Below are 22200 nucleotides of genomic sequence, written 5' to 3' on the forward strand. Positions count from 1 at the left end.
AAGTAACTTATATCCCTCTCTCTTTTTCCCTGTCACATTGCCAAGGCTATGATAATTAGACAGCAATTACCTAAATGTTTAAATCTTTGGTCTCTGTCAAATGAAGCCTTTCTCTAATCTACATTAATTTATGCACAAGAAATGATGTTATTCTGAGGCTGATGTCAACAGCTGAAGGTCCTAACAAAATCTGGGACTTCTGGCCATGGAGCAGTGACTGAGCTGTTTGCAGACAAAACAGCATTCAAAATGACATTTCAGGTCCTATTCCCCTCAATGAGCACAGCTGGAAGCCAGGAAAGGTGAAGCCACTGAATGGACTCAGATGGGTCAAAGTCAAGGACAGGCACATATTTATTTGGGCAATCTGCATCAGTTGTAAGCAGGAGAAGAAATGCTAAAATAATATTGAACAGGAAAAATTGACAAAAATCCCCACAACAGCCAGAGCTGCTCTTTTAGGAGAGTAACTCCCAATCCAAATGATGACAACTGAAAGTTCCTAAAAGCACTGTTTTGGGGAAATCCAGATTATATTGTGCATGTGCCATGGGACAACCCAGAAGAGGAATGATTACTTTCAAAAGCTGCTGGAAATACCATACCACAGGGTATAAACAAGAGAGTGCCTACAACTTCTGATGTGGAACTCCTCTAAAGGTATTTTACTGTCTGTAAGGGTCATCCCTTAATATTGTGCTGGGGTTTCCAAAGCAGACATTTTTTCCTGGAACCCTTTATTTAGTACTCCAGTGAACATAGAAGCTTTAGAAGCTTTTTTCAATCTTAAAGGAGAGGGGAGAAACAATTGTTTTGTTTTTTTGTTGTTTTTTTTTTTTTTTTGCACCACTTTGAGATACATTCTGTGGAATGACCAGTGGTTAGAAATTAACTTCACCAGATTGCTCAGGTTTCAGTGCAATAAGTAGTATACTGCTACAATGTAATTGCACAAAAGCTATTTAAATAACTTGTCCACGAGCTTCATATTGCTGTGATATTAAACCAGAAGTAGCAGAGATCAATAAAGTGAAGCAAAAGACATACAAAATAAAGAAATCAGGTAAAAGAGAAAGCAGTCGGGGACAGCACTGTCACTCAGTTTCACACAAAACAGCACATTTGACACTCTGCCCTCGTAGCACGGCTGTCACACCCCAAAGTATTGAACCAGCACCCTTGCCCTGATAGGGAGAAATTGGATGTGAGCACAGCTGGCTCCTCAAAAGAGATTTTAGGGATTGCTGAGTTGAAAAGGTGAGTATTGAATGGTGAATTGACTTAATTCTTCAATATAATACAATAGTTCAATATTTAATCCCTTAAATTTGCAGGATAGCAGCTTACTTCTATTCAGTCTCCTCTGTTTCTATCCCCCCCCCCAAAAAGAAAAAAAAAAAAAAAAAGTTCCTGATATCACCTAAGGAAATTAATTATTCTTGACAAAGCTTCTTACAGTTTGTTTGTGCTGCATCTGGACCAGTCTTCCTGTGAAGCTGTCATGTGTGCTCCAAAAATGCATGAACTTAAAATTGGACATCCCAGTCAGAATTTTTTTGCACAATGCTTATTGTAGGTCACATTAAAATAGCATGCAATGGACTGGAACAAGATTCAGCTGGTGCTATCCATATAAAAATTGTAAACCACTAACTGCATTTTTTTTAACAAAGAAAAAAAATGCATAAACAAATTCCACTTGCAGAATCAGTGATTTCAGCTGGGTGGAATTCTGCAAATGCCTCTCTTCATCAAGCAGCCAAGTTGGGTAGCCACTAGTGTCTTTATGAATACTGAATAGGGGCATTATATCCATATAGAAAATGCATGTGGGGAAAGAGGACAGGTCATCTTTCATACACACAAGAACACCAACACAAGTGGGGTGTGTTTGTTTTCTACTACTCATGGAAATGTCAAAATGTAATTTATATCTAAGATATAAATGAGACATTCTATCTCATCAAAATTGCCCTTCAGTTGAAGCCAATTGCACCTGTATAAATGCAAAGTCACATGCAGCACAAAGATTTTCTTTCTGGTACTTCAGAGATATTTTTGTGCTTCTTTGTGCAGTAGGCAGCACCAAAGTTATATGAGAAACAGCTGTTCCTATGTACCCTTCCTCTGTACCCTTTCTGCCAGCATAAAATTCTAGTGGTTCATTTCTGACCCATTTGTTTCAACTCTTGCATCGCTTTTGGGTGTGGCAGGAATGGATGCAGCCCCATCTGTCTGATCCTACACTGCATTCCAGCACTGAAGTCCAGCTTACTCTCAGGCCATCTCTTCTCCAGGCTGCACAACCCAAATTGTCTCAGCCTTCTGCCATAGGAGAGCTGCTCCAACCCTCTGCCTCCCTCCCCTGCTGCCCACACAGCTTTGGATGCAGCCCAGGACATATCTGGCTTTCAGGGCTGCAAGTTCACTCTGTCCAGCCTCTCCTCCACCAGCACCCCTAAGATACTGCAAAGAATTAATCCTATCCTGGCCAAAATTCAGACAGCTATGGGTATTATTCCCTGGGATGACAGCACATTTTAGACCTTGCTGTAGGAGACAGAGGTCCCAACCTCTGCCCCTCCACGTCACCTTGGCCATTTTTGTCTCAGTTAAAGGACCTACAACATGCACAGTGTTGTTTAGCACATACAAGGCAGACTGAATTTGGTAAGCACTGTTCAACTAAAGACAATATTAAAATAGAAATATGGGGTGTTTTTTTAAGACAGAAGAATGCTAATAGTAAGCAGAAGAAAAGGATTTCTGTGCTGTATTCAAACATGAGCTCTCCCACTGGAGTTTCTCCCTCAGCAGCATTGAATTTCCTCAGGGGGAAGATCTAGGGAGAACCAAAAAATCTCCTCTCGAGTGCTTTCAGCAACAGGCTCTCTACTTTGTGCTACCACTGTAAATCTGGCAGGACCCTGCAGCTGGCAGAAGTCATTCCTGCCTGATGGCAGAACAGCATCTACGTGAAACAAGTTGGTGATCTCAGACCAATTATGTACGAACGTATTTCAGCATCACCACTGGAAATAATTAGCAGTTGTATGAACCACAGGGACACCAGCTTCTGCTGTGCTTTTTCTGTGGACAATATAATTAGCTTTGGCTCAGACAGTGAACACTTAGAAACCTGTAATAGGCTGAGAAGAGGCTTGTAACCCCCTTCTCTGAGAGCTCGCTTTAAATAAGTGGACGGGGCCATTTAAAACATTCCCTATACTTTATTGCCTCCCCCCACTCAATTTTGGGCTACAGATCAAGCTTAATTACCATCATTCTGCTTTCCTTCAGTCCTCAAGGAAAGTTAAAATGAAAGTTAACACTACTGGATTCCATAGTCTTAAAACATTTTCCCTCCATCACAGCATCAGCTGCAAACCACATTGCAACGAAACTTCACACCACACACCCAAAAACATCACTGCTTCAAACACTGAGCAAAGCAAAAAGCATCTGAAAGCAGTGTTTGCACTGGTGGGAAATCCTGCTAAAATCAACTAAAGCACAACATTTCAAAGCTCACACCGAAGAGGCTGCAGGATTTTATTCTAGGTGCTGCTATACAGGAGAGCTGCAAGCAGGGCTACCAAAACGTAAGGAGAGCAACAAACCAGGACAAATCCCTCTCTTGTGTCCTTTATTCACTCTTAACCAATACCTGTCACATCTTCAACTGCATTTCCTCACACCCAGTCAAACAGCAAAGCCCACCCCACAGCTGCAGACCTGTCACTGTAGCACCAAAATATTCCTTTTAATTAACATCTCTACTGGACCTGAAGAAGTTTTATGTTCTTCTGCCTTTTTGAGACCATAGCTACATTTTCAATAGAGCACAGCCATCTTCCTCCAGTTTTGCAAGATTTAGCTAAGCTTGAAAGAAGATGTAATATTACCCAATTCTGAAGAATTGACTCAAGAAATATACAGTTCTTACTTCACTGCTTGCTTCTGTATTTTCAAGGCAGAATAACTGTACATGTGGTGCTTTTGTCTGAACTGGTTTCACAAAACAATGTGGTCTGATATGGTTAAAAATAAGGAGCCAAAAACCTGAAGCTCCCTGGGAACAGTCTAATTTTGCTGTATTTTCTAGCCATCTAATCAAGGAAACCTGAGAAATCCAATAAGAAAAATGCACTCTAGCACTCAAAGAAAATTAGATACTTCTTTGGTCCTCCCTGGCACATTTTCCATGCAGTCCATTTTGGATTTACACAGGTGCTACTCAAAGCAGAATTTGGCCTCCTTCTCTCAGGTGGCCTGACACATTTACTGCAGTGTGCAGATATGTCTATATATTTTATATGTATGTAAAGCACATTTCCCAGACTAAAACCCTCTCCCAGAGAGTCTCCCTAGGTCTCTGTCTGATTCTGGCTTCATTTACTCCCTTGCAAATGAAAAGCATTTCCATTGAAGCAGTGAGGTAACACTTGTCTTAAACACGTGTGAGATCATGTCAGAGCCATGGTCCATAATAAAAGCAGCTGCTGGTAACTCTTCTGCAAGTTTCCATTCATTAGTGGTTTTTTGGGTTTTTTTTTGCTTGAATTCACATGAGCAATATCCATGGGCCAAGAAACACATTTGAGAATGATAGCTATTTCCCCTTGCTAAAATCTAGAAAGTGCAGCAAACTATCCCAATCCTCACTGAAAAAAAAAAAAAAAAAAAAAAAAAAGTTTATTGTATTTTGTTAATAAACAGAGGTGTTTATGGACAAAACATGTGTGAATGTACTTTTGGGAATTATCCTACACTGCCTACAGGATAGGGACAAGATGACCTATATATGGCTTTCCCAGCTTTTTGGTTTTGTGGGAGGAGATTGGTGTCGGTTATGGGGATTTTTTTTACACCTATAGCTTCTGGTATTTAATTCTAAATTGGGAAACATTGAGTGTACCTATTTAAATTCAGCCTCAGAGATCTGTAAGCATAAAATCAGGACCAATGAAACCATTTCTGTGCCTGCTAATGCCAACAGCCTTTCCATCAGTGACTTTCCATTGCCTTGAAGGGTCACAGGAGAGACAGAAATACAGAAATAACGTGCTCAGATTATAATGTTTTTTCCAGTTCATCACACCAGTCTCCAGGCTTTCAGAAGTGTATAACTGTATTTTGTCATGTAAGTCAGATTCATAGCCTGTCACCACTTCAAACCATTCATTTATAACAAAACATATTTCTTACACATACAGTAAATTCCTTTCATTTTTCAGTAAGATGAACTGATCTTTATCAGATACTCTGACACAGAAAGCAAACACACCATTACTCCCTCTCCACTTGTTAATATTAAATTTGTTATATATTGACTCCAAGAAAGGAGCTCACATCTCTTTAGAGATGATGGTGAACAGAGTGGGGGGGGAAAAAGGCAAAACAAAACTGCCTATTTTTGAAAAGCAATTAGGTCACTATGGCAGATGGCACAAGAATGACAGAGTAGTTTTTGGTTTGACAAGTGAAACAATAAACATCTTTACCGACCATGGGGACAGTGTAGAGAAGCAGAGTTAAACACCATGAGCTGCTGCAAAGCTTCTCTACAAGTAGCCAGAATAAGATTGCACAAACACTGAGCTGGGTCACAAATCAGTTAGAGGAGGGGAAAACCAAAGGAAAAACTACTCCAAAACATGTTTTGTTTACACTTCTTTCCTTAAAGAGGTAAAAGAAAAACAAAGCAGTCTCCCGTCTCCCTTTTGAATCATGGAGACAGTAAAAATAGAAGAAATGAAAAGTATTTTTGACTATGCAATAATAGTTATTGTATTCAATGTGATTATTGCTCAAGGTCCTTTTCCAAAGGCTCCAGATGCCATTTAAAAAACTGATATAATGCAGAGTTTCTCACAATCCAAATCCTGAATGAAAAAATATGAATGAGATTAGATAAGTAGTTATTTCGGTCTCCAAACTGGCTACTCCTGATCCTTCTAAGAGCTGGCAAACAGAATTATTCATGTGCTACTACTGCACTACCCAACAGTCACAACTTGACCGTGCTTCTTTTGGCCACATGAGAGCTCCTCAGTGGGCAGCTCTTAGCATGATTTTGTGATAAGGGTCAAATGCCACCTCCTCAAGAAGTACTTCTGGCCAGAGATGAAAAGTCCTTGCTGGTTTCAGATCCAGGCAACCTGTCCTGTGGCTGACTCTTAACACCCATGTCAAACATGGCCTTGAAACATGAGCGTGGTGTGGGATGAGGTGTAGGCTGGGAAATCCAATTGATCCATCAGCCCTCCTGGCCAGAAAGATGTGGGTTTTCAGCAAAATTATATAGGAGATATCAGAGAATCTCTAAACTTACCAATATGACCCAATGTATTTCTAAGAATGCAAACAATTTCAATGCAAAACGAACGAGAAAAACTCTAGAAAATCTCCATCAAGCAAAGTACATCTTGCCTTAAAGTACATTTTTGCACTTAAACTGCCTTTCTCCATGTGAAATATAATCCAGCTACACAAACTACTTTATCCCAATGATTTTGATGGTGGAGAGTAGCAACCCCCAAACAAAATAAACTGAAAAGCAAGAATGTAAACACGACTGTGCTCCAGTGACTTTGCATCTCAGTGCTGTCTGTGTAGGGTTTCACTACCTGGAAACTGATGTGGTGGAAAGAAAACCCCTGAGAGCTGCGTGGAGCACTGGGAACCCCTTCTGCAGCTCCCATCTGCAGCACATTGCTCCCTTCCACCCCCAAAACTCATCCCTATTTATACACACACGTGTATTTGCTTCACTCCTGTGGTCCCATCCCTGACCCTGGAACACTGGCATTTAATCATTGCTTTTCTTAAAGTTAGTGCTTTATACCTACTGAGAATGAGATTTTGTCCACTCATCCCAGTTTTTAGTCATATAAATGCACCCTAGGTGCACTGCAGACCAAGGAACTATGTTTATATATGCACTGGTAAAGGAAATGTTCTTTTCTTGTTTGGGTTATATAGTGGGGGAGGAGAGGAAATAGGCTGGTGTGTCTGGTTTTAGAAGGAGGGTTAAGTGGCAAACAAAACTGACTCAAGTTTACAGGGATCTGAATAAAGGAGCAAGGAAAAAAAGCTGCTCACAAAGCTTCTAATAACACACAGCAGAGAAAGCAGACTACATACAAAAGTTTCTGCATTTCCTTTTTATTGTCAATATGCTCCTTGATTGCATACTGTGTCCAGTGAATAAGCCATTTACTATTGTGGCTGGAGTGAATGAAGCTCAGACCTTTCCCATATATGGCAGGGCCTTTTAATCACCAGGGAGCGAGGAGCAATGGAATTTTCCTGGCTTTCTGAGTTTGCAGTGCCCTCTCTTGTACGAAATATCATTTCCCAGTGAGTGCTTGTTACTGGGATTTTGACCCAATTTCCTGCTGTCATTGTCCTTCGGGGGATGTGTAAAAAATCAGACAAAAAGGGACAACTTCTTGATAGCAAGTAGCTCTCAGGGAATTCTGAATTCCTCTAACTCAAGGAAATCAAACAGACTAGACCCAGTGTATATTTAAAAAAAAACCCTCCGTATCCTTTACATCACTAAATGTATCCCAGTACAGCCACTGAAATGAAGTTCAGATTCAGGCCAGCTAATGCCCAGGTCACTCCCTCATTTTCACCAATGCAGCAGAAAAGAGATTAGTGGTGTTTTAAATTACTGGGACAGCAGTAGGGAAATTCTCAGCTGGCCTGCTTTTGTCAGTATAATATACATTAGCCACAGAAATGCTTGGCTCTGTATCATCTGGATTGCCTAAACGCTCTCCTTCATATTTACAGCAATTAAAATGCTGCACTTCAGTCTTTATAATCCGAGTTCTGTTTGAAGTGGCAAAGCAACAGCTGTGGCTTATCAGACATCTGAATGAAACTCCTCATTTTCATGGGAGGGGTGTGGCTCTGGACATGGGGATATGCTGCTCCCAAAGCCAAACAAAGCAGCAAAACCTTTCCTCTCTGCAGAGCCAGGGCTGCAGCCCTCCAAAGTGATGCTGACTAGAGGCATCCTGCAGCACCAGAGCAGGTTAAGCTGTGCAGGTAAATGAGAGCTGACCAAACAATTCTCCAACCCACTCCTAATTTCCACACATTGAAGCCAAACTCTTGGAATTTCTTTTCCAAACCTATGAGTTTTAACTAGGCCAGAGCAAATCCAAATTCTCCCCAGCTGAATGATTGTTGAAATTGCTGAGAGAAATGAGGTTATCATGAGGTCATTAGGAAGGTGCAGATAAAATTTTTTGCCTCCTCCCTCTGCAGCTGAACCTACTCAGACTGAGAAGAAATTGTCCTCAGTACAGCTGGTATTAGAAAAGATGGTCTGGGCTACCACACTAGCACTTCTAGGTCCTCTGAAATTGAGGAATTATAAAAGGTTGTGCCTTTGTGCTTCTGGGATGAAAGGTTTTACCACGGTGAAGGTTGTGGCTCAAGGAGGGAAAAAAGAAATCAAGTGAGGGCCATTTCACTATTACAGAGCTCACTGTCAAAGAAAAGAATGAAGTGGGAAAGGGGTAGTAACATGCCCTGTGGCAGCAAGAAAGGCAAGAGAGAACATCAAAGCCCTGCAAATAAGAAACAAACAATGGCCTGATCACAGACTGCTTCATTTGGGCAGAGCTGCCTTTGAAGATGACTGGAATCCAATGGGCACCAGCCTGCAGGATCTAACCTTGAGCAGCCCAGGAACTGCTGCTCCTGCCTGGCTGGGTGAGGGTTGGTCCAGCCCTGCTGCTCCTCCCTGGGCAGAGCCAGCTCCTTTGGATAAGGGCACAAAATGAGCTGCCAACAAATCTCAGGGTCTTTGTTTGCATAGCTGTCACAGGTTCAGGCTCCCTTAGCCATTTAACGAATCATGAACACCAGTTCTTCCTCACACCAACTTATTTAACTTTCAGAAGGGCCCTAGTGATCTCCATACCTCGTAGGTCTCCACAATTTTGGGGGAAGATTGGGAAGGTCACACACATATGGATGTACAGTGACACTGTCTCCCTGCATTTAGCAATACCTTTCCTCTTCATATCTGTTGGCCTACAAAGTTACCCTTCTGAACAGATCCCAAACCAGAGCATTTACAGCAAAACTTTATCTCCACAAACTTATTTATAACCCTTCTATGAGCTAAATTCCAAAGATTTTTTTTTTCTTTGCCATTTAAGGACATAAACCAGAAAATGTGCAAACGGGTGGGTTCACACCCCTCCACAGCGAGTCTCAAGGGAAAATGCTCTTTATTTGTATTCTGTACACAAGAGGGTGTGGAAACATGTAATGTTTCCATTGCCTGAAATCTTTCCCTAATATTTTCCCCACTGCAGCTTGGCCTGGCCCCAGGGGTTACAATTTCAACTGCTCTCATCAACATGAGACTGAACAAGCAGATAAGGTCCAGCAGCTTGCTGAGTAGTTTTGCTTCCAAGCTTATGTCACTATGGTGGATCTGTAAGCAAAAGCTGCCTTTGTGCATTTTTGGAGCACACATGACAGCTTCACAGGAAGACTGGTCCAGATGCAGCACAAACAATTCCATCTTCAAGCACACAGGAAATGCCCTCTAGACATGACAGCACAGCATCACCACTGAGCCTGGTCTGCCTTCACCCCATTCCCTGGGCTTCAGTGGTTTTATATCTATAATCTAGAAATTGAATACCAATCTGTGTGAACACACCAAGAAAAAAAGTCTAAGATGATCTGGGAAATCGGTTAAAAATAAAGTTTTAGCCAGTGCCTAAACTTGTCACTTTGGTATTGCAAATTCTTTACAAACTAAGAATGATGAACTAAGCCCCAGCAGACCCATGGGCTAAATACAGAAAGGTACAGCTTATCCTTTACTTGGAGATAGAGAAATAGACACACAGCCATTAAGTGACTCACCAGGTATTTATGACCATAGGAAAAAATTCAAAGGAGAAATTACTCCAGTGGCTTAAGATATTGCTGCTTTTTTCCCTTTCTTTCACCTGCCTCCTCAGCTATTTGGTCCTGCCCTCCCTGCAAGCCAGCAGGACAGTCTCCACAAGCAATTCTTCTGGCTTCAACACTGCTATAGACAAGACTTTCTAATCTGGAGGTGCCCCTATGCTTCATGGACAGAGTTTTCCCCTCTTGAGAGGCAGGAAGAGGAAAGAGGCATCAGTTTGTGGAGGCTCCAAAGGAAAAATGCATAGAAGGGAGCACTACCTTAAAGCAGGATGTAAACCACACAGCTGACATACCAGCTAAGTAACAGTGGTACATTCCCTAACCTTTTTGGTTGATCCAATCTGTTTCAAAAAATACAGGAGCAAGCTCCCCCGGGGGTGGGAGGGATCCCAAATTACAGAGTACTGAGAGTCCTTCCCTGCTGGGCTAGTTGAATGCACAAAAGCACCAGGGAAGGAAAAAAAAAAATGTTATACAGTTCAACAGTCCTGTGACCTCAGTGTTTCATCCAGAGAGGCCAGATCTAATATGACCTTCAAATGCCTCTGAGTCAAATTTCAGCTTTAGCCAAATCCTTGACAGGCAGCAGCCACACCTTCCAAGCGAGAGCAGCACCCCAAGAGGAGGTGCCTACACATAGGGTAGGTGACTTCCTTCCAGCACATTGTCCCCAAATCCATTCTCACCCACTGAACCACTCAGCAGCTCTGCACAAAGCCAGCAAACCATCCCCTGCACACGCACCTTCCCCAAAGTAGTAAGGCAGCAACTTTCTCACTAGAAGCTGCCAGGGGGTAGTTACTAAGAGGAGAGAATTTTTAAAGAATGAAAGCTCCCTTTGAATGCAGGCTCCCACTCTCTGCACTCACAGGCCTGTGTGCCTCAGGCTTTGTGCACCTGGAGCCCAATCCTGCAAACTCTCTATAAAGCTCCTCTCAAAAGCAACAAAAGCTCCCTGGACTGCACTTCCCCTTCTGCCCTGTTACCTTTTTTGGTGCTTGCTCCCATACCTAGGAGAGTCCAGATGAGCCCTGCAGATGGACAGTTATGCTCTCTTGGCCCTCTCATTCTTAGGCATATATGGTTTCCTGTCCCTCTGTGTTCACACACTGGGATCAAATGTTCCAAGCTGCACCCTTGGCAGACAGGGGTTAAGAACTCCACTGATCTTTAATAGAAAGTAAAACTCAGGCAGCCCACAAGAATAGGTCTCATGTAAGCAGCTACTGAGAAATCAGAGTATTTTCCACATTCCCAGAACATTCAAGTTCTCTTTGTCCTGAAGGAAGGAAGTCCTGCAGGCTCTCACTTTTCTCCAATGAAAAGATCACCCCCACAGGCAGGGCTGCTCCAGCTGTGCAAAGGGAAGTGTGAAACAAGGAGGACTTCCAGTCAGTCTCCTGACAGAGCCTCCCTGGCATCTCCATAGGATGGAAGCCATGTCCTAGCAGGCAGCCATGAGAAAAGCCTTGCCCTGCCTTTGTGGTCTCCCCAACCTGGAATAAGCAGCGCCGCTCCTTAATCCTGGGTGGGACTGAGCAGATGCTCTGTGTCACATGTGGCCCCATAAACAAGACCAATAAAAAACCTTCCCATCTAAATGTACTTCAATTTTCCCTCTGATGCCAGCCAGAGGAACTTACACCCTTCCCCACTTTCCTTTTAAACCACCTATCTTTCAGTGCCATTACTGCATTGTGTGTATCGGTGTTGGACAAGAAATAAAAGCATGAGGGAAGTGACCCCTTTCTCAGGCTGCTCCATGCCAGAATAATGCTGTGAGTATATGAAAAAGCAGTTGTTAGAAAATCCCTCATTCTCCTAAGAAGTGCTTACATCACTCACTGTCAAAGCGTATTCAGAGTACACAGGACTCCCCTTGCATCAGACCCTGAATCCATTAATGATGGTATTGATTTCATCAGGACTAATCCTGTGAATGAAGGCTGTGGAATTGATCCTCTTGTCATTGCAAGTGGCAACAAAGAGGAGTTTCCAGGAAAAACAAATTATTTCAATCGAGTCTCTTGTTCACAGACATGTCATCTGGTATTTCTTCCCTCCCATCATGTCTTAGAGCCATTAACATATGCAGGTTTTATTAAGATTGCCTATCAAAGCAGCTTCCCCAGAAAAGGCAGACCTGTAATTTCTTCAAATATACTGAGAAAAAGTTCTGCCCTGCTTTACCTTATTATCAATTACCTTTACCTCATTACCAATTTAATAAAGCAAATGGACTAAAAGCTTTGCTCCATTTGTAATTTACGTTAAAAGAGTCTGTTCTGTTGATCTTGGCGTGTGTAGTTTTAGGGTCCCATCCTGTCTAAATGGCAGGAGAAAAAGATGAGACCTGCTGCAGATGAGGACTTACTGCAACATTTAATGAGACCAAAAGAATGGAGGCAGAGTCTGAGGGTTCTCCAATGGCAAATCACACAAACACAGTCATTCACAGTATGGTATCTAAAATAGACAAATTATAATAAATACATGGTTCTTACAAAAAATCCCACTCTGCCTCCTTATTTTCTTTGAGCTTCTGCCAAGGAGGGGATGTGTTATTTTCCCAAATTATTCTCCTGTCTGCCTTTTAACAGGGGAAGCCTTCTCAGGCAAAGTTGTACAAAAACCGTACACTCTGAAAAGAAATTCTCTGAAAACAAGTACTGCATAAAAAAGTCATTTTAAAACGGTTGTGTTTTCATTCTTCCAAACAACATTTGACACATGAGCCAAATCTGTTCTATCCCTGCAGGTCTGGCCAGAGATTAGCAGCTTGGTCAGTGTCTGCAGCTACCAAGCACTCATCTGCAGCTAACTCCCTCCCTCCCTACATTTTCCCAGCCTTTTCCCTGAGAAATTCCCTGCCATGCAGAATATCACGCTAGCAGCAGCCAGCCTTGCACAAGGCTTTCCAAGTGTCGCAGCGTGTCAGAGGAGCTGGCAAAGGGAGCCCGAAAGGCAACTTCATCAGAAACATTCTGGCAACAACTGCTGCGCATGTTGGAGGCTGAAAACAAAAACTGATGCCATCTATTGTCAACAATACTTCTGTGAAAGGCTGCCATGAGGGACATCTGCTTCAGCGAGTATCAGATCACTTACATTAACCAGAGCTTTGCTGTATCTGTATCACTTACGCCCCGAGACTGCCCTTGCCGTCGGGCTGCCCTGAAAGTCCACATATTAAGTTGCAAAATTAAAAGCAATTCAGCAGACCTTAACACGCTAAAAGCTTTCTCATCGTAATGCCTCCAAAAGGAAAAAAAAAAAAAAAAAGGGGGGGGGGAGGAGTGGGGGAAGAAAAAAATAATAAAGAAAAGAAGGGGTAGATAGGTTATTGCTCCATTAACAAGCCCACCAAAGGATCAAAAATGGAGTGGTGGGACCATCACTCACAAGTCCAGCGGGGTGAGCGAACATGCATCCCCCCTCCACCCGAGATCTCCCTTAGCTCGCCGCGAACATCTGGATAGGGGGGGGCACAGAGAGAGAGAGGAGGAGAGCAGGAATCGCTCCGACAGCTCGTTCGGACCCAGTGCTGCTCAAGCTGCAAGGGAAAAGCGACGAGCCCGGCTCGCTCCCAGGCAAACACGTCCCGCAAGCCCTTCCTTACCTCTGGCTGCAAAGTTTTCAGCTAGTAGGAAGGAAATGAATAACTGGCTGCTTGGGCAGGAGCGCAGCGAGAAAGGCGCACCAGCAGCCTCGCACACACACACACACACAGCCCTATTCAATAAAAGTGCAGCTTTTCCTTGGCCCCTCCCAAAAGTCAATGCTAAGTGAATACATATCCCTTATGTTTACAATTGGCAGGCGGCGGAATGCATTGTCCTCAATTTATTCTAATGGGCAGCCAATGGCTGCGCGCAAGCCAAGGTGGGCTCAGCCTGCCTGCAGAGATGCCTGTCATTCCCCAGGCATGCTCAGGAAGCCACTCATCAGAAAACCAAGACCTAAAAAGCTCCGAAAATTCGTGCGAGCTGCCAAAACTGTCTTGCTACATGCCCTTTTTTGGTTATCCTTAGCAGGGCCTCTGAAAGTAAATCCTCTGTCAGGAACAATCATAAGAAATGTTAATCTTGGAGAAAGAGGCTGTCTTGTTGAACACAAACGGAGCTTAAAAAAAGGAAATGCGCTGAATGGAAAGGGATACAGTAAACATATTTACTTTTTGCACCAGGTTTTTTTTTAAAGCAAATAATTTCACCACAGCTAAACTACGTTGTATTTTTTTTTAACGAGGACCACATGTAAGAGGCAACAGAAACACTCTGCTGTGCAAGCTTGATTCTGCAGAAGGAGAGAGACACCAGTGGGAAAGGCACATGAAAGATGAGTTGGCAGGCTTCACAGCCTGATTCCATTTCAAACAGTACAATAGAAGTTACAGATAGAATAGCCATGTTCTGAAAAATAACTTTTAAAGATATTCGAAACTTTGATGATGATCCTTGGCAAGCTGGATTATTTGGGTGCACAGGTTTAGTTTATAGTTCCACAACTATTCATTGAGAATTAAATCTGGCTCATTTACTATTAAAATAACCCTACATCTCCGTAATAGGACCAATATTTGCACTGTCTTTGAATATTATCAATAAAGTAAACTTAGATTAATTTTTATCTTTGTTTTGCTTTAGTGATCGCACGCTGCTGAAAACTTTGCAAATTATACAGGCATCTTAAAAATGGAACAGATAAAGACTGGTCATGGAAACATACAAAATGCATAAACTAAGTGTGAAAATAAAGATGAAAATTATTGCCTAGAAAACAGCACGGTACAGAGATCCCAACATGCACATTTACCAGCCACTAAGAAAGGCTGCAGAGCAGCTGACTGCTCTGAGGGAATGAGTTTCCAGACCAGGAAATGTTCTGCAGATTCATATTTGACAATAGCATACACAAAACCAGTTAGAGGGAAACTATGTGTAAGATGACTTCGCAGCTGAATGGGCTAAACTATTTTAATGCCTTTCTGGGTCCTCTTTTCTGGCCACTGGGCCCCACAGATTTAGTCACATGCGTAATGCAAGAAGGATCCAGTCCACAGACAGTAAACTAATCCTTATAGCATTAAAAAAAAAAATTCAAGGAGAGCCAAATCTATGTAGATTTACAGCAAGAAGTCATAATTATTCTAGTGCTATTTTAAATTTCACTGCTTTATTATACGAAGCAAAAAGTGGTGTTTGCTTTTTGAAGGCACTTTTCCTTCATTTTAACAACCCTTTGGAAAATTCTTCTAATGCTACACAGCTCCCATGATGTGGCTACAACAGTTTTAAATATTCAAAGTAATACCTACAGCATGTATGTAACTTTGTTTTGTGGGATTTACTAGACAAGAGAGAACAAAATCCTTGTTCTCAGTCATTCCATTAACTACAGAAATTATTAGCCTATGTGTCCATGACCAAATAAAAAGAGGCAGTGGCATTATTCAGGAAGGAATTACAAATCTCTACTGGATTTTAGCCTCCCCTAGATTTCTAGGATGGCAAACATTGAAGAATCCAGGCTAAGAAAAAAGCAGGATTAAGAGAGGTGGACTCAAAAGAAAAAACTGAAGGTTAGGAATACCCTCAGGTTCTCATTCCAGCACAGCCATCAACCCTTGCAATCTCAGTGTCCACTGCAACAGGGAGCCAGAAGGGATGCACTACCTAAAGCTGAAAGCAACTGGGGGTCTCTGTGGTATTTTACCTTTTTTAAACTGGGTTTTGTGGTATTTTCACTTTTTTTCTTTTCTTACCATGACTTTGACACTCCCTTGCTAAAGCATGCCAAACTCTGTGATCCAAGTCACCTTTCCATCAAAATTCCACCAAAAAACCCCAATTGTGCTTTGGGGTAATTACATCATGAAAAGTAAAGTTTGCATCCTTCTTGCTCAGTTGAATTTCACCGAGAGGAACTTTTGGATTCCATGACTTGAAGCTTTGAAGCCAATAAACTGTCGCAGATCCCAGAGTTTTCCTGGAGATGCTACTGGAAACCTGAGCTTTGAAGAATACAGAGTTAAATTCTGGTGGGTGCCTCTCTGCCTCCTATGACAGGAGCCACCCTGCTGTAAATACAGTTATAACCTGCCTAAATCCACAGTTGTAACAATTTAGGGAACTCCCATGGTAGTCCTTACCTTCACCACCAGGATTGCCAGTCTAGCCACACTCTTCCCCCTTTGCTTTAACAGTGAGAGACCCTTTGTGCCACAGCCTAGACCTAAAAATATTTCTGGGACTGGAACAACCCAGATCCTGGTTTATTATTTCACATGTAAAACATAGGGGGAAAAAAAATAGTATATGCAGAAATGAAACCCCTAAATCAAGTACAATTTTAATGTCAATACCTTATCACAGTCAGGAAGGGCCCTGCAAGTGCTCATTGCTAAGCTCTAAAGTTTGATAAGACAGGGCAAGGGTGGGACTGCTTGTGATAAGAGTCAAAGCAGTTCTACATTTTGGGTTGTTAGTGCATTCTTGGAGCCCTCAGCCTGCAGTCTCTCCCTCAGAAGAACCATGTTAGAAGTACCTGGAAATCTCCTTCGAGACTGGGGCTCTCACAGGTTAATCAAACTTTTCCTGCAAAATTTACAGTCTAAAGCTGAGGCAAATCTGTGGTCTAGAAATCCAGTGTATATCATCCCCCTGGGAGGAGCATCTCTGGTTGCTGTGTGCAGACACTCTGAACCATTTGCATTTTGGCACCACAAAGCCCTTGAGGCTCAGCAGACAGTGGTGGCCAGAGGATCCACTTGGATTACTGCTGGTCCAGCCTCAGAGTTCCTTCTTCCCAAAGCAGCTGTATGGCAGAGCTGTGATGCCTGCCTGGAAAAAGTCTTTGGGGTCTTTATAGAGGGACAATCTTTTGCTTTTCAAAATGAAATTGTTTCTATTATTGAACTTCCCAAAATTATTTCTCTTTTTATTTGGCATGGTGCAGGTGATCATTACTGAGCAGCACTGCCCCACCACTGTCACTGCAATGCCTTCAGCTGCCATTCCAGAGACACATCCTGAGCCACACCACACCTACACATCCCCACAATACAGCAAGATGCACACAGAGCATCAAATACACCACAGGGAAGGCCATTCTTCCCATCATTAGTTCTTACCTCTCACCCCCAAATTGGCTTTTTTTTTTGTTGTTGTTGTCTTCACAGCTAACAGTATGTCAAACTGTCCTAATGCTCACAGCAAAAACACAGAAATCTTGAGAAAGTGCCCTTACCTGACAGCCTTGGGTTCCCTTCATGCCCCTGCAGTGCAACATTTCACTGTGAAACTCTGCCATCCTTTGAGCACAACAGGGATGCAAAGGAGTCATCACATTCCCAGTGACAAAATCCATCCCTGGAGGGTCACATGGCTGGGGCAGAGCTTGGTCCTACCCTGTAAAGGAGGTCTTGAGAGGAGAGGGAGAATTCCCTTCCCTGGCAACAGTAAACAAACTTCTCTTGCTCCTCACTATCTATTGGAGTATTCAGCCCCTGAAAAACCAGGCACATCTGCATCATCCTTCACTTTCAGCCCTTCTGGAATATAAGTGCCAAGTAGAACTTCACCATTAAAAATGAGGGGGACTTTTTTGGGTTTACAAAGATGCCCAGGCTAACCAGATGTTGCAGGAGGCTTTGTTGCCTATACCAGAGTAGGTGGCACCTGTGTCACTTGCTCGGATGGAATGAAGAAGGGCTAGCCCTCTCCTGGCCCCCAAGGGACACAATCAGCTCAGGAACTGGGTTGGGTGAGGAGCATACCCAGAGCAAAGTCAGCAGCAGGAGCGCTTGAGATGGTTCACCAGCTTCCATTTGGGCTCTCCAGCAGCCTTGGCTCTTTCCCTCCTTTGAGGAGCAGCAGGCAGGAGATGTGCCATGCACCCCAGGCCTGCTCACACCTCCTCTCTCGCTCCAGGCCGGCTCAGCGAGCGTGGTTTGGCTCTGCATATTTTCACAAACCTCCTGACAGCACCAAGAGAGCCTAGTGTGGGTTTCCCCCGCCCCAGCAGACGTTTCTACATGATGCTATGGCTGTGCCATTTCCACAGCTCATCTGAAATCAGCCTCATCTCACACATCTCCCAGGTGCTGGAGCTCACAGCTGTGGCCCTCTGACATGAAGGTGAGGAAGCTGAGATTTGTGAGCGAGCCACCCAGCTGGCAGCTCTGGCTGGGGGATTGCTGCTGAGGGCATGAGGGAGAAGCCCACACACCACGAGCAGATTTGATCATCCTCATAATTACCTCCTGGGCACAGACAAGCTGCTTCTATGTTAGACAGGCAGAGGTAACTTTTTTAGGAAAGTTTTACACATGCTGCTTCAGGCAATATCTTTTGGCCTGAAACAGCACAATCCATAGGACTTCAAAGCCACCAGCATGCTCAAAGAGGGTGTAAAAACTACCACAAAAGAGAGCAGAGAAATATGAGCATCTCTTCAAACGCAGGGCTGTGTGCAGTACAGTGTCAGTCAGCTAAAAGTAAAAAACCTAGTGCTGCTCAAAGTAAGGGACTAGAGTGTAAGGACTGAGAAGGGTGCACTTCCTAACCCAAATTCCAGCCTCAGTCTGCCTAGGACTGATTCATAGCCAGTGGAAGAGCCAGAGCCCTGCAAGGAGCCATTCCCATAATGGATTTTTAGCACATACCCAGGGCACAAAGCCTCTCACTCCAAGAGCCCCAAAGCCCCCATGAATGGCAAGGACTGTGCTCTGCTTCTGCCTGAGAAGCAGCACAATTCTTCAGAGTGCTAACAAAAGCAGTCAGGGAATAAACACTGGATCCTGTTGAAGGTGCAGGAATCAAAAAGCATGTCATGAAAACCAAGCAAGGAATAGATGGTACCACTTTTCAGCTTTCCTAAAGGTATCAGGAAAAAAAAGCCCCCAGGCTACAGAGAAGAGACTTACCCAAGCACCCTAGTGTAGGATTTAGTCAAGTATTTCCATGAGCAGCACTTCCTCACCTTGAAATACAGTAATTAAACACTGGGCATATAATTATGCCTTTTTGCCATTTGTTTTGATGTGGTGTATCTACCCATTTCTGCTAGGTGAAGTATTTTATTTCTCTGAGTTTAGACAACTAAATATGTGCAAAGCACATTTATACGCTAAAAAAGATCAAAACTAAAAAGACCTGCTGGAAAATATACTTTGCCCACAACAAGAAAGAATTAATCATGGTCACAGTGACTTTACCTTACTAAAAGCAAAACAAACAACATAGTGGCCCATATTCCAAAGAAAACAGAATACCTGCACTTTTCCACTACAAAACTAAGCCTAGCTATTAGTACACAGTGCCCCCCAAAGAACAGAGACTTCACAGCACCTTCACTCACTAGCAGAAAAGTAAAAAAAAAGAGCTCTTCTGCATTGCTTCCAAAAGTGGGAATTTTACACACTTTCTGCAGGTGAACACAGGCTAGGGGAAATCTGCTCTCAGGAATCCCTTTTTTAAAGAACATGCCCACTTCTCATACAGAGTACAAACTATGGACAGCAGATGTGTATAATTTTCCAAACACCTCCATTTTACACTGCCAGTCGTGAAAAATTACACACAATGCAAGCAGCAGTGCTCAAAAATTTATACACTGTCTCTATGTGCCTTATTTTGAGAAAAATCAGTGCCTTTGCCCCAAACAATTGCACAGTACACACTCCTCCTTGTAAATTTGGCTTTAATTCCAGTATTGTTTTCCAGGCAAAAAAGATGGTGCCATCATCTGCTTTTGCAACCAGCTTACAAATTACACAGCTGCTGGTACAGGCATTTTGGGGGTGAGGCATATTCCTTGGCCTTGATTCTCCCCTCACTTAGAGCAGGCTACACCAAGTATCAGCCTAATCAAATCAATATTCTCTGACATCTCCTATTGTTACAGCAATGTGAGAACCAGGCCCCTTTGTGCTCTGATGCTAATGAACTATTCAGCTTCAGCAGCTTGGCTCAGGCAGTGAGCAGAGGTTAGGGCAGGGTCATTAACTTGGACTCAAATGAAAAGCACAACTTTCATGGGCAAAGCCCATTTAAGTCCCAAACATGCCCATGTTTGCAAACAATAATTGTGATCTTCATTTAGGTCTCTATACAGCTCTGCCTGCTATAAGAGAATTCAACACTTGCAACTGCTTCTCAGTGGGCACATCCCTAAGGATGGCAAGCCATGGAGAGAGAAGGGCACCTCAAGCAACTGAATTTACTCAGCAAAATGAAGTAGAGGTAGCTGCTGGCAGGAATACCTGATTCTGACAGTATTTCCTTCAAACAGTGAATTTATTACTGTCCACACTTTACCACTGCCTAAGGGGAACAATGTGAATACAGCCACCACATGCCTTATTTTATTGTCATGTATTTCCTTGCATATTCCCCAGACTCAAAAAGCTCTAACCAGTCTAGGTCACACCACACACCTATAGAGAGAACCTAAATTCTTTCTGTACAGTGCTGCATTTCCATGTCCTACAGGTAAAACACAGAACAATAGGAAGAAAAGGGTACTGCTCCCTTTCTAAAGGCTAAAAATAAGGGACTGAAGCAGTCCATGCAGATCCAGCTTAGATCCACAGTACTCAGACATTCAACCCATCCTGGCTATCAGTATGATCCATCTCAGCAGAGACAGCACTAGGAAGAACAAGACAGTGAAGAGGGGGAGAAGTGGGAGCACCCAGTCTCTGCTGTCACATGCAGAGGACAGAGCTGTGTTTGCCCAGCTCAGAAGAAGCAGCAGTTTTGTGCTACCTGCCCCAGTAAAGAACATTTTCTGAACAGGACCTCTAAGTGCCCTGCAGCTCACCCTCTCAGCTCGTGGGACATGGGCAGAGTCCCACCTGGAAGCCAGGTAGAGCAGCCTGTGCCAAAGTCACATGGGGGATTTGTGGGAAGAGCTGCACATCAGAGTACACCCCTCCCTCAACCTGCCAGCCATGAAATCCCCTCTGGACAGGACAAGCCTTTAGCATTTCCTAGGAATGGGTAAATAAAAACCATAACAGTAAATTTCTGTCTTTGCCAAAGACAACAAATTTATAGGGAAGAGAAGCAGGCACGGCAGACAGAACCTCGACTGCAGTCCCAGGAATTTGCTAAGCCAAAACCTCTGTCTGCCCTTGGGTTTTCCCAATGGAGGGAAGAGGAACTGCAATATCTGCCTCAAAAGAAATTATTAGAAGCAGAGGAGGAAGCAAATTTAAAAATATTAGCAATATGGCTTTTGTAATACCACAGATCAAATTTGGGAACTTGTATGGGAGGGCACCAAGTCCCCAACATCCATCTAGCAGCATTTACTGCCAAGGCATCTTGTTCCAGAGCTGAGGGGCCCCACTAAAACTACAATTATCCCTATTGCAACATCACCAAGTCATGATTCAAGCTCCCATGAGGTGGTCCCCCTGCTTATATCACAGCAGCAGGATGTGGAAGGCACTTGCACTGGTGGGATCTCCATGTGCCAAATCCTTTGTGTACAGCCAGGACTCCAAGCCAGCAACCCTAGGAAAGTATGAACGCCCAAGGGAGTTTCTCTAAAGATGTACTAGATGTGCATTCGTGTACTAGTGGGCATAGTGGGATGTCTTTCCTTGTCCCCTCTCACAAGGAAATAGTTTGGCCAGCTATAGCTGGTTTTGCCAACTGTTCAGTTCATCCTCTTCAAATCTAGATACACCCAGCTTTCTGTGAAGTGCTCTGGGTTCTGTCCCCTCACTGGCAATTTCCTGCAAGAGCTTAATTTAAATAAAAGAAATTAAGTATTAATTTAAAAAATACCAAGACAGAAGCCTCCATGCTGTAAAGTTTTGCATTACATTTCATTCTGTGCTGTCTATCCACTGATATCCCCAGACCATCTCAATCATTAGCATTGATGAAGTAGCATGACAGAATTTCTCAGGGGGCAGCTGGGGGTGTGAACTGCAGACAGCTCTGCTATTTCCCTATATAAACTACATCCCTGGCATAACACTTGATGAGGTAACAGAAGTACACAGAAAACAGGAGTAACAGCTCATCTGTTTCTCACTGTTCCAGTCTACAGTTCCTCTGTACTTCCTTGGCCTCCAAGAGATTTAATCCCTGTGCTTTGCTGTGCAAAAGGTGTTAACCCCATAGTATATGGCAAATTTGAGGTTTCTGTAGAATGTAGCTTTTGCACTTTATATCAAACCTACTTTGGCCTGCCCTTTGGTCAGCAGTGAAATAGAAAGTATTAGAATTA

At 43.2% G+C, this 22200-nt stretch overlaps 1 protein-coding gene across 12 annotated transcripts in view; it reads right to left on the reverse strand.

Moving 5' to 3' along the window:
- CALD1 (caldesmon 1) overlaps positions 1–13766 on the reverse strand; it is a 176451-nt gene extending 162685 nt beyond the window's left edge. For 5 of the 12 annotated variants that reach the window (XR_005979056.2, XR_005979057.2, XM_072923815.1 and 2 more), the window contains exon 1: positions 13574–13752. The gene's annotated coding sequence lies outside the window, so the exon portion shown is untranslated. Of the gene's footprint in view, positions 1–13062; positions 13129–13573 lie in introns of those variants that run through there. The other 7 variants (XM_072923817.1, XM_030263589.4, XM_030263592.4 and 4 more) reach the window with 7 other exon arrangements.
- Positions 13767–22200: the final 8434 nt, after the last annotated feature.

This window comes from Taeniopygia guttata, chromosome 1A (genome assembly GCF_048771995.1).
Source record: "Taeniopygia guttata chromosome 1A, bTaeGut7.mat, whole genome shotgun sequence".
Taxonomy (NCBI): domain Eukaryota; kingdom Metazoa; phylum Chordata; class Aves; order Passeriformes; family Estrildidae; genus Taeniopygia; species Taeniopygia guttata.